This window comes from Humulus lupulus, chromosome 4 (assembly GCF_963169125.1).
Source record: "Humulus lupulus chromosome 4, drHumLupu1.1, whole genome shotgun sequence".
In the NCBI taxonomy this organism is placed as follows: Eukaryota; Viridiplantae; Streptophyta; class Magnoliopsida; order Rosales; family Cannabaceae; genus Humulus; species Humulus lupulus.
Genome location: NC_084796.1, coordinates 15,364,749 through 15,381,237, shown reverse-complemented (window position 1 = coordinate 15,381,237; position 16,489 = coordinate 15,364,749). Strand labels below are relative to the sequence as shown.

Below are 16,489 nucleotides of genomic sequence, written 5' to 3'. Positions count from 1 at the left end.
TTCTTTGTCTTCTATAATATTTTAGTGTAATATTGTGAAAAATACTTGAAAAAGAAAAAAGAAACCTAAATCTTGTCCTTTCACCATAAGCAATTTTTGCTTAAAGGAAATTTGAACAAAATTTCCAATCTGCCTCTACTAATTAACCTCAGGGAGTTGTTAGTAGTGCGCGAGTAAGTGGAATCAAATAGGCCCGGGGACAAGTAAACCATAAGAATTATATTGTTGTGAAATCTCTAAAAATTCTAAGTATGCTCTGTGGTTGCGGTTTTAACTGGTCTTCCACATCAGAAAATTGCTTGTTTGAGATTATCCTTATTGCCTTGTTTGTGAAAATTGTATGCATCATTGGGAACGTAACTCTAAAAAACGATTAGTAAAAAGACGTTTATCTTTGTTTGAAATTGAAAGTGTCAGTAAAAATTTGAGCATCATGGAACCTATTGCTAATATTGTTGATGAAAATGTTGTGCCTGAAAAAATTTTGCTTGAATATTTTGTACCTATTTCATCTAATGCTCCTTCATGCATTGTTTTACCTACAACTTCTGCTACTCATTTTGAGCTTAAACCATCAATCATTCAATTATTGCCATCTTTTCATGGGTTAGATAGAGAGGATCCTTACATGCATGTCAAAGATTTCTTAGAAATTTGCTCAACATTTAAATTTCAAAATTTTCTGATGAGTCGGTCAAACTAAGATTGTTTCCTTTTTCATTAAAAGAGAAATCAAAAGCTTGGTTAAATTCCATTCCAACAGGGTCTATAACTACATGGGATCAATTTTATAATAAATTCTTGCTGAAATTTTTTCCTATGTCTAAAACTGATAGTCTAAGGAGAGAAATCTCCGAGTTTTTCAAAAAGATAATGAAGAATTTTACGAATGTTGGGAAATATTTAAATATTTATTATTAAAATGTCCTCATCATGGTTTTGAAAAATGGAGACTTGTAAAATATTTTTATGATGGTTTGACTCCCTCTAATCGTCAAATGATTCAATCTATGCATACTGGAAAATTTTTAAAATTTCAAGGACAAGAGGCGTGGGACGCCCATGAAGATTTATCTGTCAATTCACAACAATGGAATTATTTTGATTCTAGGTCTAGGTCAACTAATTCACCAAAAAGATGAGGAAGGTATGAAGTAAAAGAAGAATTAGACTTAAGAACATCCTTAGACAAATTAGCGAGAAAAGTAGAAGCTTTATAAGCCAAACTATAAACTCTCCAATACAACCAAGAAAAGATGTTTGTTCTATATGTTCTAGTCCTTGCCATAATGCCCAATCATGTCCTTCCTACCAAAAAGCCTTTTCTGAGGAGGCCAATGCGCTTCATGCTTATGGGAAACCAAATGATAGCCCATTTTCATCCACTTACAATCCAAATTGGAGAAACCATCCAAACTTTTCATGGAGACAAATCCAACCCCAAATGAATCAAGGGAACCAATACAACACACAAAACCAAACTCATGCCCCAAAAAATCAACCATATCCTCAACAAATAAAACCTTCCTTAGAAGATACTTTACAACAATTTATGCAATCCACTCAAAAAATCCTACAAAATCAATCTCAATCAATTACCAAACTCGAGACACAAGTAGGACAACTCGCCACCACTTTAGCCGATAGAGAAAAAGGAACATTCCCTAGTCAACCTATCCCTAATCCAAAAGGTCAATATGAGATAGGAAATTCTAGTCATAATGGAGAAGTCAAATCAATTTCAACTCCTAGGTCCGGAAAGAACATTGTCAAACCTGATTACATACCCGAGGTTGAAAACGAAAAAGAAAAAGAAAAGAGCCAGCCTTCTAGTTCTAATCTCAATGACTCATCAAACAAAGGAATTCCAATCCATCCTTTCATTCCAAAAGCCCCATTCCCACAAAGATTACCTCCAATTAAAAAAGGCGGCCAATATAATGACATCTTAGAAGTTTTTAAACAAGTTAGTATCAACATCCCTTTCTTAGATGCCATTAAACAAATTCCTACCAACTATAAATTTTTAAAGGATCTTTGTACTATTAAAAGAAACACTAATGTTCCTAAAAAGGCGTTTTTAACTGAACAAGCTAGTTCCATTATTCAATATAAGAGTCTTGTTAAATATAAAGATCCTGGGTGTCCCACAATTTCATGCATTATTGGTGATCATTTTATTAACAAGGCTTTACTTGATTTGGGTGCTAGTGTGAATTTATTGCCTTATTCTGTTTATAAGCAACTTGGTCATGGTGAGCTAAAACCTACCTCTATAACTCTTCAATTAGCCGATCATTCTGTGAAAATTCCTAGAGGCATTATAGAGGATGTTTTGATAAAAGTTGATAAATTTTATTTTCCTGTTGACTTCATTGTTCTTGATACTCAACCTGTGGAAAATATGCATGCTCAAATTCCTATCATTTTAGGTAGACCATTCTTAGCTACATCTAATGCAATCATAAATTGTCGTAATGGTGTTTTGAAATTATCTTTTGGAAATATGACTGTTGAATTGAATGTATTTAATGTGGTTAAATCTGTTAAGTGTGAAGAAGGGCATGAAGTTAACATGATAGATAGTATATGTGAAGATGATGGAAATGACTTACTTGACTTTTGTGAAAAATACTTTGGTATGAACTTGCATGTTGATGACTTTAATGATGATGTGAATGCTTTGCTAGAGCCTATACCCTTAAATGAAACCAAAGTTGAACCTTTTTCACCCTTAGATCATGTTCAATCAATCTCCGAGTCTCCAAAGTTAGACCTTAAACCTTTACCAGAAAATTTAAAATATGCTTTTCTAGGAGAATCTGAAACCTTACCTGTTATCATAGCATCCGCTTTAGATAAAGAACAAGAAGATAAATTGTTAGATGTCCTTAGAAAACATAAAGAAGCCATAGGTTGGACCATTGGAGACATTAAAGGAATTAGCCCATCCATATGTATGCATAGAATCCATCTAGAAGATAATGCTAAAACCTCTCGGGAATGTCAAAGAAGGCTAAATCCAAATATGAAAGAAGTAGTTAGAGAAGAGGTCATAAAATTGTTAGACGTAGGTATCATTTACCCTATTTCTGATAGTCAATGGGTTAGTCCAGTTCAAGTTGTGCCTAAGAAGTCTAGAATCACAGTTGTTGAAAATGAGAAAAATGAATTAATCCCTACTAGAGTACAAACGGGGTGAAGAGTGTGCATAGATTATAGAAAGTTGAATAATGTTACTAGAAAAGATCATTTTCCATTACCTTTTATTGATCAAATGCTTAAACGATTAGCTGGCCATGCATATTATTGCTTTCTTGATGGGTATTTGGGATACAACCAAATCCTCATTTCCCCAGAAGATTAGGAAAAGACTACATTTACATGCCCTTTCGGAACTTTTGCCTATCGTCGCATGCCTTTTGGATTATGCAACGCACTTGCGACTTTTCAAAGGTGTATGATTTCGATTTTTTCTGACATGGTTGAAAGATTTCTTGAAGTGTTTATGGATGATTTTTCTGTGTTTGGTTCCTCTTTTAATGAATGTTTGCACAATCTTTCACTTGTTTTAATTCGTTGCAAACAGAAAAACCTTGTGCTTAACTGGGAAAAATGTCATTTTATGGTTAAAAAATGAATTGTTTTAGGTCATGTAATCTCATCTGAGGGAATAGAAGTTGATAAAGCTAAAGTTGATCTTATTTCAAAACTTCCCCCACCTAAAACTGTGAAAGAAATTAGATCATTCTTAGGCCATGCCGGTTTTTATAGAAGATTTATAAAAGACTTTAGCAAAATTTCTCGGCCTTTATGCCTTTTACTTGGAAAAGAAAATTCTTTTGTCTTTAATAATGATTTCCATGTTGCCTTTGAAAAATTTAAAAATTTGTTGACTACTGCACCCATTATTCGACCCCCTGATTGGAAAATACCTTTTGAAATAATGTGTGATGCTTCTGATTATGCTATAGGTGCTGTCTTAGGACAAAGACTTGAAAAAATACCTCATGTAATTTACTATGCTAGCAAAACTTTGAATGATGCTCAATTAAATTATTCCACAACCGAGAAAGAATTGCTAGCTGTTGTTTTTGCATTGGAGAAATTTAGATCTTATTTGTTAGGGTCTAAAATTATTGTCTATTCTGATCATGCTGCATTAAAATATCTCTTGTCAAAAAAAGATGCTAAGTCTCATTTGATCCGTTGGATCCTGCTTTTACAAGAATTCGACTTAGAAATATGTGATAAAAAGGGATCTGAAAATGTTGTTGCTGATCATTTATCTAGACTAGTTGTTGAAACTATATATGATTCCACTCCTATCACTGAAACTTTTCCTGATGAACAATTGATGCATGTTTCTTCCTTGCCTTGGTATGCTGATATTGTTAATTATTTGGTCACTAAAGAAATACCATCTCATTGGTCTAAGCATGATAAATCTAAATTTTATTCTGAGGTGAAAAACTTTATTTGGGATGATCCTTACTTCTTTAAATACTGCCCTGATCAAATAATTAGAAGATGCATTCCAAACTGCGATCAATCTAAAATCATATCTTTTGTCATGATCATGCATGTGGATGACATTTTAGTGGTAAGAAAACAGCTGCTAAAGTTTTACAATGTGGTTTTTATTGGCCTATCTTTCCTGATACATATGTTTATTGTAAAGCTTGTGAACGTTGCCAAAAGTTAGGAAGTTTAACTAAAAGAAACATGATGCCTTTAAATCCTATTCTTATTATTGACATATTTGATGTTTGGGGCATTGATTTTATGGGACTATTTCCTAACTCTTTTGGTAATCTTTATATTCTTGTTGGAGTTGATTATGTGTCTAAATGGGTTGAAGTTATTGCATGCCACACTAATGACCACAAAGTTGTGCTTCGGTTTTTAAAAGAAAATATATTTTCCCGTTTTGGTTCACCACGTGCTATCATCAGTGATAACAGTACACACTTTTTTAATAAGCCATTTGAACATTTGATGAAACAATATGACATTACACATAAAGTCTCAACACCATATCACCCACAAACTAGTGGTCAAGTTGAAGTATCTAATAGGGAAGTTAAGCACATTTTAGAAAAACTGTGAATCCAACTAGGAAAGATTGGTCCTTAAGGCTCTCTGATGCATTATGGGCGTATCATACCGCGTACAAAACACCCATTGGCATGTCACCCTACAGACTTGTGTATGGGAAGGCGTGCCATTTACCTGTTGAGTTAGAACATAGAGCCCTTTGGGCAATTAAGCAGTTAAACTTTTCTTTAGACAAGGCAAGTGAGAAACGAAAGTTTCAGCTAAATGAACTAGACGAAATTAGGAATGATGCATATGACTATTCAAAAGAATATAAGGATCGCATGAAATTTTACCATGACAAAAATATTTTGAGAAAAGATTTTTCTCCAGGTCAGAAAGTCCTTTTATACAACTCTCGTTTGCATTTATTCCTGGAAAAGTTACGCTCTTGGTGGTCCGGTCTTTACATTGTTCGTATTGTTTTCCCACATGGAGCTATTGAAATTGAAAATCCTAAAAATGGTGATATATTTAAAGTTAATGGACAAAAATTAAAACCATTTTTAGAATTAAAAACTGATGAAGTGGATGAGATCCTCCTTGAGGACCCTGTTTACCATGCTCTTTGATTCCTATTTGATATTGATAACTTGTGTTTAATTTGTTTTGTTTGTTTTATGTGTGATTTAATTTTTTTTTTTTGTATATTCTACTCTCTTAGCGGTGCACCATATCGAGGTACAACCATTCTAAACTCTAAACTCTTGTCAATTTTAATTTATATTTATATTTTGACACATTGAGGACAATGCTTAAATTAAGTTTGAGGGTATCGAGTTTATATGGTTATTATCATTAAGGAGAGTATGATTTATTGTGTTTTTGCTTTGCGTTGTTTTTTTTTGTTTTGTGTTAATTTTTGTTTTTTATTTATGTTTGTTTGAAAGAAAAAAAAATTATATATATGTTGTTGTTTTGTTAATTTTTTTTAATTTGTTCATTTTCATAAAAATTCAAAAAAAAAAAAAAACATTTGGTGATATTTTTCATTTTCAATGATAAAAATCTTGATTGAGTTTGAGTTTAGTTCTCTTAAAAATATGAATAATTATTAAGCTTTGTTTTTAATTATAGGGTCAATTTTGCTTATAACAAAAAATTATATTTTTCATAACAAAAACACTCTTATTTCCTATAAGTTTAAGTGAAAAATAATTTTAATGAAAACCTATTTTCTAAAAGCAAAAGTGGCAATTTAATTAATTACATAAGCTTAACTTTTATTCATAATAATTTTTTAGATTTATTTTCATTGTGCAATTTTTGAGAAAATCTTTTTTATATCACCAATAAAAAAAATTGTGTGTTTTTAATTTTTTTTTTGCTCGAGGACTAGCAAATATATAACATATAATATATAATATTAATTTTTATAAAATTATACTAAAATAAATATTTAGTAATTATATTTTTATAAATTCAAATATTATAAAAATATCATTATTATAATAATATTTAATACAAAACTATATATTTAACAATTATACTAGTATAAATCCACATGTTACACTACAACAAATAGTTGTCGCCCCTAATAATACCCAAAATCGCTATTGATTGTCATTAGGGGCGACATGTCGCTGCTAACTAGTCGTCGCTAATATTGATTATTAGCGACGACAAAAAAATTGTCCCTAATAATTAATATTAGCGGCGACAGTTTTCCCCTAATAAATTGAACGTCGCCCCTAATAATCATGACTCCTGATCAAATTTCGTCCCTAATAATAAAAAAATCACTTCTAATAATATAATATTAGGGACGACCTTTATATTATTAGCGGCGACAAAAGTCGCCCCTAACAGTTTTATATAATTAAAAATATATATTTTAATTCATAATAACAAAATTAAATATGCATAAAAATAATAATATCAAAATTAAATATGCATAAAATTAATAATGTGTTCAAATTACACAACTAATACAATATTATCCAAATTAAATATGCATACAATAATATATTAATTAAAAGTTATTGTTTAATACAATAATATATAAAATATCTCAACCCCGGGCATCCTCTGTATCGTCCCCTTCTTCTGGTGGCTGCGGTGCCTGCCAAGTCTGCGGTGGTTGTGGTGTGTGTGGAGGCATCAACCGTAGATACTATGGAGGTAACGATGATCCTCTAGGTCCATACATGTATGGATAAGGATAGGGCAGAGTTTGAGACTGCGATCCACTCATATGAGGAGGATAAGTCTGAGGGTACAGAGGCATCGACCATTGATACATATATGGTTGGGCCGAAGGTTGAGACAACCACAATGGTACAGACATGTTGGGATGGCCTGGTGAAAGCTGAGAAGCTTAACCTTGAGACAAGTGAGGCGTCTAAGGTTCTGAAGACTAATCTACATACTTCTGGTAAAACCATTGACATGTATTCTGCATCTCCACGTTTGTTGTTGGACGTTTTCTAGGTGGAAGCAGTTGATACACGTACTGAAGCTGCTCATTCATGGTCTTCACCATATCAATCAATTCACGTATATCCTCAGTCGACTGGTGAGGTGGTGCCTGAGACTGAATGTTTTGAGAGAGACGAGTTGACACTTTTCCCTTTCATTTGCAGCAAACTTCTCGCTGGTGGCCCTGCCTTTCATCAAGAACTTGACTTAGTATCTTCCTGTGATCTACCGAGGAAGAATTATCGGTACCAAATTCAACTGTCTGTTGAGTCTCTGCTTGAAGAGTTGACTTCAACTTTTCCTGTTTTTAAAAAATATTAGAAACAAAAGAAAATATATAATTATTTGAATTGATAATAAAGTTAAACTTACATAATCTCGTCCAGCATCCTCGTTGACAAAATTCTTGTTATTTTTTGTCCAGTGATACCCCTTTCATTCCTAAATGTGACGTCATATTCATGAAGTTCTGGAGACCATTCCAATAAGCATCACTGACACGATTTCTCAATTTTGTCAAACTCTTATCTATCGCCATCTACGATAAATATAAGAACATACAATTTTAAAATAGTAATTATGTCAATTGGTTCACTTGGTTGGTGAGCATGTTAGCCAATTTTATTTTCTTTTATAAAAAAAGTTCAAATGAAAAAAAATAAAATTATCAAAAAAAATTATATCGAATACTCCTATCCCGACACTACAAGAAAAAGAGTCTACAGCGACGACTTTTGTCGTTGCTATAGATTAAGAAATCGACATTGAAGGTATACAATGACGTCATGTCGTCACCAAAACGGCGTCGTTGTAGGTCTGTGTGTGTAGCAATCTACGGCGATGACAAAACGCAATCGTTGCAGTAGGAAATCCTTTCATTTGTTGGACTAGGATATTGCGATGACATGTCGTCGCTATTGGTGGTTGCAAAATTTGAAAATTTGAATTTCAAAAACTTTTACAACGACGACATGTGGTCGTTGTAGGTTTGTCGACCGCTCCATCTACAGCGACGCCATGTCGTCGCTGAAGAGTGCATGTATTTATATGCCTTCAACGACGACATGGCGTCACTGTAGTGTCACGAAAACTCAGATTTTCGTGTTCAGCGTGCACCCTACGGTGACGACATGTCGTCGCTATAGGTATACAATTTAAAAAAAAAATTAGTTAATTATATTGATTAAAACTTATTTAATAAACTATTAAATATTAATTAAATAAATAAATAAAACCAATTTATGTAATTAAATAATAAAACCAATTTATTAATTAAATAATAAAACCAATTTAACAATATCCATAGTCTGTTATAAAACCTTCAGGGCGCGCCTTATTCCTGACATAATTTTTCAACTTCTTCATATATCGCTCAAATAGATACATCCACCTCATGTAAACTGGTCCTCCAAGGATAGCTTATTGCGGTAAATGAAGAATTAAATGAATCATTATGTCAAAAAAGGCTGCTCGAAAAATTAACTCCAACTTACACAAAATTTGTATCACTTGATATTCTGCATTCCTTATCAACCAATGTACGAGCACAAATTTGCTTAAATAAATTGCAAAGCTCAATGATTGTTTTCGAAATAGACTTATACAAGTAGCCTCGAACTCCTACCAGCAACAAACGTTGCATAAGAATGTGAAAATCATGGGATTTCAACCCAATAATGTTGCCATCTTTGTCAGTTACTTTCTTGGAGAAATTTGAACCGAAGCCATCAGGAAGTTTAACTCTTTTTACGAATACTCTCGTGTGCTATTGACATGCAGTGAAAATTGACTTAAATTTTTTTTGTGGTTCATGTTCCCACGTTTTATTTCGGGTCTTATTGCGACGTCATGTCGTCGCTCTAGAATAACATAATTCCCTCCTTTTTTTTTCCATGATGGCTCTACAGTGACGACATGTTGTCGCTATAGGGGGTGAAAATAGGCAACCAACTCTAGGTGGTTTCCCTTAGCATCCTACAGCGACGATACGTCGTCACTATAGACAAACATATTTCCCTTTTTTTCGACGAAGACCCTACAACGACAATAGACGACATATTGTCACCGTAGAGTCACTTCCTGCCTCGTGTTCCCTCCAAATTCCTTGTACCCTACAACGAAGACGTCGCTGTAGGGTATCAGGATTTTGGAGGGGTTGGTCGTGTGTAGTTGATGACCCTACAGCGACGACATGTCGTCACAGTTGCTTGGTTTTTTAATAAATTAAGAAAATTAATTTTTCGTGGATTTCTCCTACATACAGCTACGACTCAAGTCGTCACAATAGAAGTCGTCGCTATAGAGTCTTTTTCTTGTAGTGCGACCTAGTGGATCTCTTGGATATAGTAAGCAGATATCTAGTATTCCCCACTTTTTCAAAATATTTGAAGAAATATCTTTAAAAAATGATGAATATTATATGAATACAATGACTCGAATATCATCAAGGCATCCACTAGGTCTATGTCCATGACTTTTTGTTATAAGAAATAATAACAATTTTTTTGTTATTAGAAATAATAACAATTATCACTATGTGATAATAACATCATATTCTAAAAAGACCCTATCCTTATTTCCCACTCTATAAGACCCTATCTTGACCATATAAAGACCCTATCCTGACCCCGACCCTATTAAAACTCTATCCTGACCCCCATCCCTATAGAGAACCTATAGAGACCCTATATCGACCCTAAAAATACCCTATCCTGACCCCCGACACTATAAACACCCTATCTCGACCCCCAATCCTATTAAATCCCTATCCCAACCTTATAAAGATCCTATCATGACCCTATTCTAGCCCCGACCCTATAAAGACTTTATCCCGACCCCCAACCCTATAAATCTATAACAAAAATTGGCTAGCATCTCCCTTATACTAATGATTTAGCCATCTGTGAATAGTTAAAAAAACAATTCAAACAACATACAATAAGTTTCTTTCTTATATCTCCGCAGTACACAAAAATTTCACAGAACCTACTTCACTAATACATACAATTCCATAACATTTCGTTATCACCGCAGCACACAATATGTATCTTAGAACCTACTTTACTATGGATGAATATTTAAGATATTCAAACTCCTTTAACAATAGTAAATAATAATAATAATAATAATAATAATAATAATAATAAATAAGAGACACATACCAATTAATAAAATGCTCCAAAAATTACACCAATTTATTTTCTCCTAAATAGAAAACAAAGTTAGGAATACAAAAAAAAAAACACATGAAACATATGTATATATATAAATATATATACACACCTCTCACACATATACATATACATCACACACATGTATATCTATATAATTATATAAACACACACATACATTTATATACACATATACATACATATATAAACACACACAATCACATACAGATACATATATGTAGCCTATATATATATAAACACACACAATCACATATACACACGGTCACATATTTATATAGTCTATACACATATATATATACATACACAAATATAAATATACACATTTATATATAACATAAAACTAAAATAATTAAAAACACAAAACAAAATGAAATACAAACATATAATAAAATTAAAAACAATCAACAAATAACTAATAAAAAAACATATATAAATATATTTACATATATATATACACCTATATAAATATATGGTGGTGGTGGTGGAGATGCGGTGGAGGCGCGAAGGAGGAGACGGTACTGTGGTGGTGTCGGCGTCGTCAAGGAGGCGACAGTACAGTGGTGGCCGACATCAGTACCCGCCGAGGAGAGAGAGAGAGAGAGAAAAGGTGAAAGAGAGAGAGAGGGTCGGGTAATGAGGTTATGGTTTGGAAGGTTGAATAATGGGGATTATGGCTTTGATTTGAAGTTTGGGGGTTGGGAATCGCAATAAGCGGCGAAGTGTAGGGTTTTTTTCGAAATGGGAAAATGAGTAAGACGGGCTCTGTTGAAAGAAATGAAAATGTTGAATGCAAAGAAGGCCACATCACCATAACCGAAATGGTGAAGGACCACATGTGCAGCTGGCCCATAACAAATAGTACAATCTGTTTTTATATTCCCTGATTTTGTGGGATATTCGTATATATTTGTACATTTGCTTTATCTCCTTTTACTGTATATAAACAGTATGTGTAATCCCAACATGTAGCCGTTTAGAGAAAATTTGAAAAGCAATCAGAAAAAGGAGAAAAGTTCTCCTCTGCTTCTATCATTTTTTTATTACTTTCTTCTTTTTTATCTTGGTATCAGAACACCAGGACGACTCGCGTCAATGGCCACTCCTGGAGAGTCCACTGCCAGTAGCACTGACACAGTCCCTACCTCTGCTCCGGCTCCGCATGCTGCAGCTACAGTCCCAACAGTCTCTATATTTCAAAGTCTTGCCCCACTCACCTTGAAGCTTGACCGTGGTAACTACTCTTTTTGGAAGTCTCAAGTTCTTCCTGCTCTTCGTGCCCACGACCTTGAAGGCTATGTCCTCGGCACGAAAGTTTATCCTCCTCAGTTCGTTGACAATACTATTGGCGGCCCTCTCCCTGAAGACACTCGGCAACTGAATGTTGGCTATGCTCTCTGGCGAAGAACATATCAAGCCATCCTTAGTTGGTTGCTCAACTCCATTTCAGAAACCATGTTCGGTCACATAGTCAGGTGCACCACTTCCTTTGATGTTTGGCACACTCTGGAACTTCTTTTTACTACTCAATCCAAAGCTCGTACCTTACAAATTCGTTTTTAGTTACAATCTCTTAAGAAAGGCAACCTCTCTGTCCATGACTATATATTAAAGATGACTAGCTTGGCTGAAAATCTTTCTGCAAGACAACTAATCTCCGATGAGGAATTGATCCTTTATATTTTAGGTGGTTTGGGCCACGAATATGATCCTGTTGTCATCACTTTAACATCTCATCTTGACCCCATCACATTGTAGGAAGTCCAATTTCTTTTGCAAAGTCAGGAAATGCGGTTGGAACAGCTTAATACACATGCGATTGGTGATCTTAGTTCCCCCAGTGCGAATTTTGCTGCTCAGTTTCATCGTTCTTCCCCTATCCCCGGTGGTACTTTTCCCTCAAATGGTTCTCAGAGTCGTGGATATCTGCATCGTGGTCGAGGCCGTGGTCGAGGGGGGAGGGAAATAATCGCCCAATCTGTCAACTGTGTAATCGGGTTGGTCATGTTGTCTCCAAATGTTACCACAGATTTGACATCAATTTTCAAGCTTCACCTCCTACCTCAAATCAGTCCAATACTGCTGCATTCTCAAGCCATCCAACATCTAGTCAGGGGCAACAAGCTTACTTCTCTACATCCTCAATCGATGGCCATCAAGATAATACATGGTACATAGACAGTGGGGCTACAAACCACATCACTCCTGATGGACAAAACCTGCAACATAAATCTGAAAACAAAGGTGCAAAGCAATTACTTATTGGTAATGGACAACCACTCTCAATTATTGCAACTGGAAATAATACTTTACAATTGTCTGATTCTTCTTTCTCTTCACTGAATAATATGCTGTGTGTTCCTCAAATTACCAAAAATTTATTATCCATTTCTCAGCTAACCAAAGACAATTTGATTTATGTTGAGTTTTACTCTGACTATTGTGTTATCAAGGATCTGGCTACGAGGAAGGAACTAGCTCGGGGAAAAATTAGCAATGGTTTATATCAACTTCAACTTCCTTTGTCATGTATCAGTTCAACATCTTCAAGAAGTCAGCGTCAATGTTTTTCTGTTTCTCTAAATTCCAAGAAGAGTATTAGCTCAAAATCTCACTGTAAGAGTCAGTCTAATGAGTCCAGTCTTGTTGCTCAATCTTTGTTTGCCCAATCTACCAATACTAATGATCCTAATATTTGGCATATGTGCCTTGGGCACCCAAGTCTCACTGTAATGAAACAAATGCTTAAAATGAAATAGTGTCTCTTAAAGCTTTACCCACGTTTTGTGATGCCTGCCATATTGGAAAATCCAAGCACAAACATTATCATTCAACCATAAAAACAGCAAGCAAACCACTTGAAATCATCCATTCAGATGTATGGGGACCCTCACCAATTTTTTCCAGAGATAGGTATAGGTATTATGTTCATTTCATAGATGAATTCAGTAATTTCACTTGGATTTTTCCTTTAAAGCTAAAATCTAATGTAAAAGAAATCTTCATTAGTTTTCAAAAGTTTGTTGAAAGGAAATTTGAACACCAAACCAAAACTCTTCACTCTGATTGGGGTGGTGAGTACAGAAGTTTAGCACCATTCCTAAGCTCTCTAGGAATTCATTTTAGGCATCCATGTCCTCACACACATCCTCAAAATGGTAAATCTGAAAGAAAACATCGTCATATTGTAGAAATGGGACTTACACTCTTAACTCAAGCCTCCATACCTCTCCATTACTGGTGGGAAGCCTTTAGCACAGCCACTTTCCTCATCAATAATCTCTCAACACCCACACTCAATCATAAATCACCAACTGAAGTTCTTTTTAAAGTTAAACCAAACCTTAACTTCCTAAGAGTCTTTGGTTGTGCATCCTTTCCTCACCTTCGTGACTACAATCAACATAAGCTCCATTTCAGGTCTACAAAATGTGTGTTTTTAGGATATAGTCCCAATCACAAAGGATATAAATGCTTGCACCCCTCTGGACGAATCTACATTGTTCAAAGTGTCACTTTCAATGAGAAAGATTTTCCTTTTGCTTCTGGTTTTAGTACCTCTCACTTCAAAAATTCTGACATAAATACATGTTCCACTCATTTTCAGTACAGCCAGTGGTTGCCATTTGTATCTTTTTTTGAACAGAGTCATGATGAAGGAAACACTGAAGCTGAAATAGACCACTGCTCATCAGTCCCTACACTAGCTCCCTCCAGTCCAAGCTCAAAGTCAACATCCTTGGATAGTCATGGTAAGACTCCTCTTTCAGTCAAATCTTATTCAACTTTGCCTCTTGAAATCAATCTTCCAATATCTACTACCCCAGTACACCAACACCAAATGCCCACGCCTGCCTCTATCCCAAACACATCCATAAATGTACCACAACAACCCACTCACACAATGATAACTCGTTCCAAAGCAAGAATTTTTAAACCAAAAATATTCTTCAACACTACTCCTCAAATTTCTGCATCTCTTCCTCCTGAAGAACCCCTTCCTGAAACTGTTGAACAAGCTTTAGCCTCACCAAAATGGTATTCAGCAATAAAAGAAGAAAATGATGCTCTCATTCACAATCATACATGGACCCTTGTACCAAGACAGCCTCATCTACACATTGTTGACAACAAGTGGGTGTATCGGGTTAAATACAATTCAGATGGCACTATTAATCGTTACAAAGCTCGTCTTGTCGCCAAAGGATTCTAACAACAGTCTGGAATTGACTTTTTTGAGACTTTCAGTCCCGTTGTCAAACCGACAACAATTAGAATCATTCTCTCTTTGGCAGTCACATTTGATTGGGACATTCAGAAAATTGACATCAATAATGCTTTTCTCAATGGCACAATTGATGAAGAAAAATACATGGAACAACCAGCTGGCTTCGTTGATCCCAACAATCCTCATGCAATTTGCAAACTCACTAAAGCCCTCTATGGTCTGAAACAAGCGCCTCGTGCCTAGTTCGACAAGCTCAAAAGCTCCCTACTTGCTCTCGGCTTTAGAAACTCAGTCGCAGATTCTTCATTATTTTTCTTTGCCAAAGGTGATGCTCTCCTATTTGTTCTTGTCTATGTTGATGATATACTTCTTACTAGAATAATGCAGCTCAAGTCACTGCAATCATTAACAAGCTGCAGGCCTCATTTGCTCTTAAATCTCTCGGTTCAGTCACCTAATTTCTTGGGTTTGAGATAACTAAGGGGCATGATGAATTACACTTATCTCAGACCAAATATACTCTTGATCTCTTGAAGAAAACCAACATGTTGCTCGCCAAATCATGTCCAACACCAATGAATCAAAGCAACAAGTTAAGCCTTCAAGACAGTGATGCTTTTGAACATCAAACTCTCTATCGAAGTGTCATAGGAGCGCTTCAATATCTCACTCTCAGCCGTCCAGATATTGCCTACTCTGTGAACAAATTGAGTCAATTTCTTCAAGCAACAACTCAACAACATTGGGGTGCTTGCAAGAGAATATTAAGATATCTTGCAGGTTCAATTGGTGAAGGAATATCATTCACTCGAGCCTCTGCCTTAACCATTGAAGGTTTTTGTGATTCCGACTGGGCAAGCTCACTTGATGATCGAAAATCCACAACAGGCTACTGCGTTTACTTTGGAAATAATTTGGTCAGTTGGAGTTCTCGAAAGCAAAAATCAGTGGCTCGATCAAGTACCGAAGCAGAGTATAGAGCCTTAGCTCAAGCTTGCACTGAGGTAGTGTGGTTGCAATCCTTACTCACTGAAATAGGAGTCAAATGCAAACATCCAGCACTGCTATGGTGTGATAATTCTGGAGCCCGACAACTAGCAGCAAACCCAGTTTTTCATTCAAGAACAAAACATATAGAGATTGATGTACATTTTATTAGAGACAAAGTGTTAAATAAAGAGGTTGAAGTCAGGTATATTCCCACAGAAGAACAGATCGCTGATATTTTAACAAAATCTCTAAGTGTGCCACAATACCACTATCTCAAGAGCAAGCTGGCTGTTATATCTTCACCACAGCACAGCTTGAGGGGGCATGTTGAAAGAAATGAAAATGTTGAATGCAAAGAAGGCCACGGCACCATAACCGAAATGGTGAAGGACCACATGTGACAGCTGGCCCATAACAAATAGTACAATATGTTTTTATATTCCCTGATTTTGTGGGATATTCATATATATTTGTACATTTGCTTTACACTACTACAAAATACCCTTTACGGGACACTTTTTTAGGACAAGCACATAAATGCAAGTCCTTAAAAATATTTATGAAGTTT

General features: G+C 35.1%; 1 non-coding gene across 1 annotated transcript; it reads right to left on the bottom strand.

The window, feature by feature from the left end:
• Positions 1-834: 834 nt before the first annotated feature.
• Positions 835-940, bottom strand: LOC133833226 (small nucleolar RNA R71). The gene has a single exon (XR_009892620.1). It is a non-coding gene; the product is annotated as a small nucleolar RNA R71 (small nucleolar RNA).
• Positions 941-16,489: the final 15,549 nt, after the last annotated feature.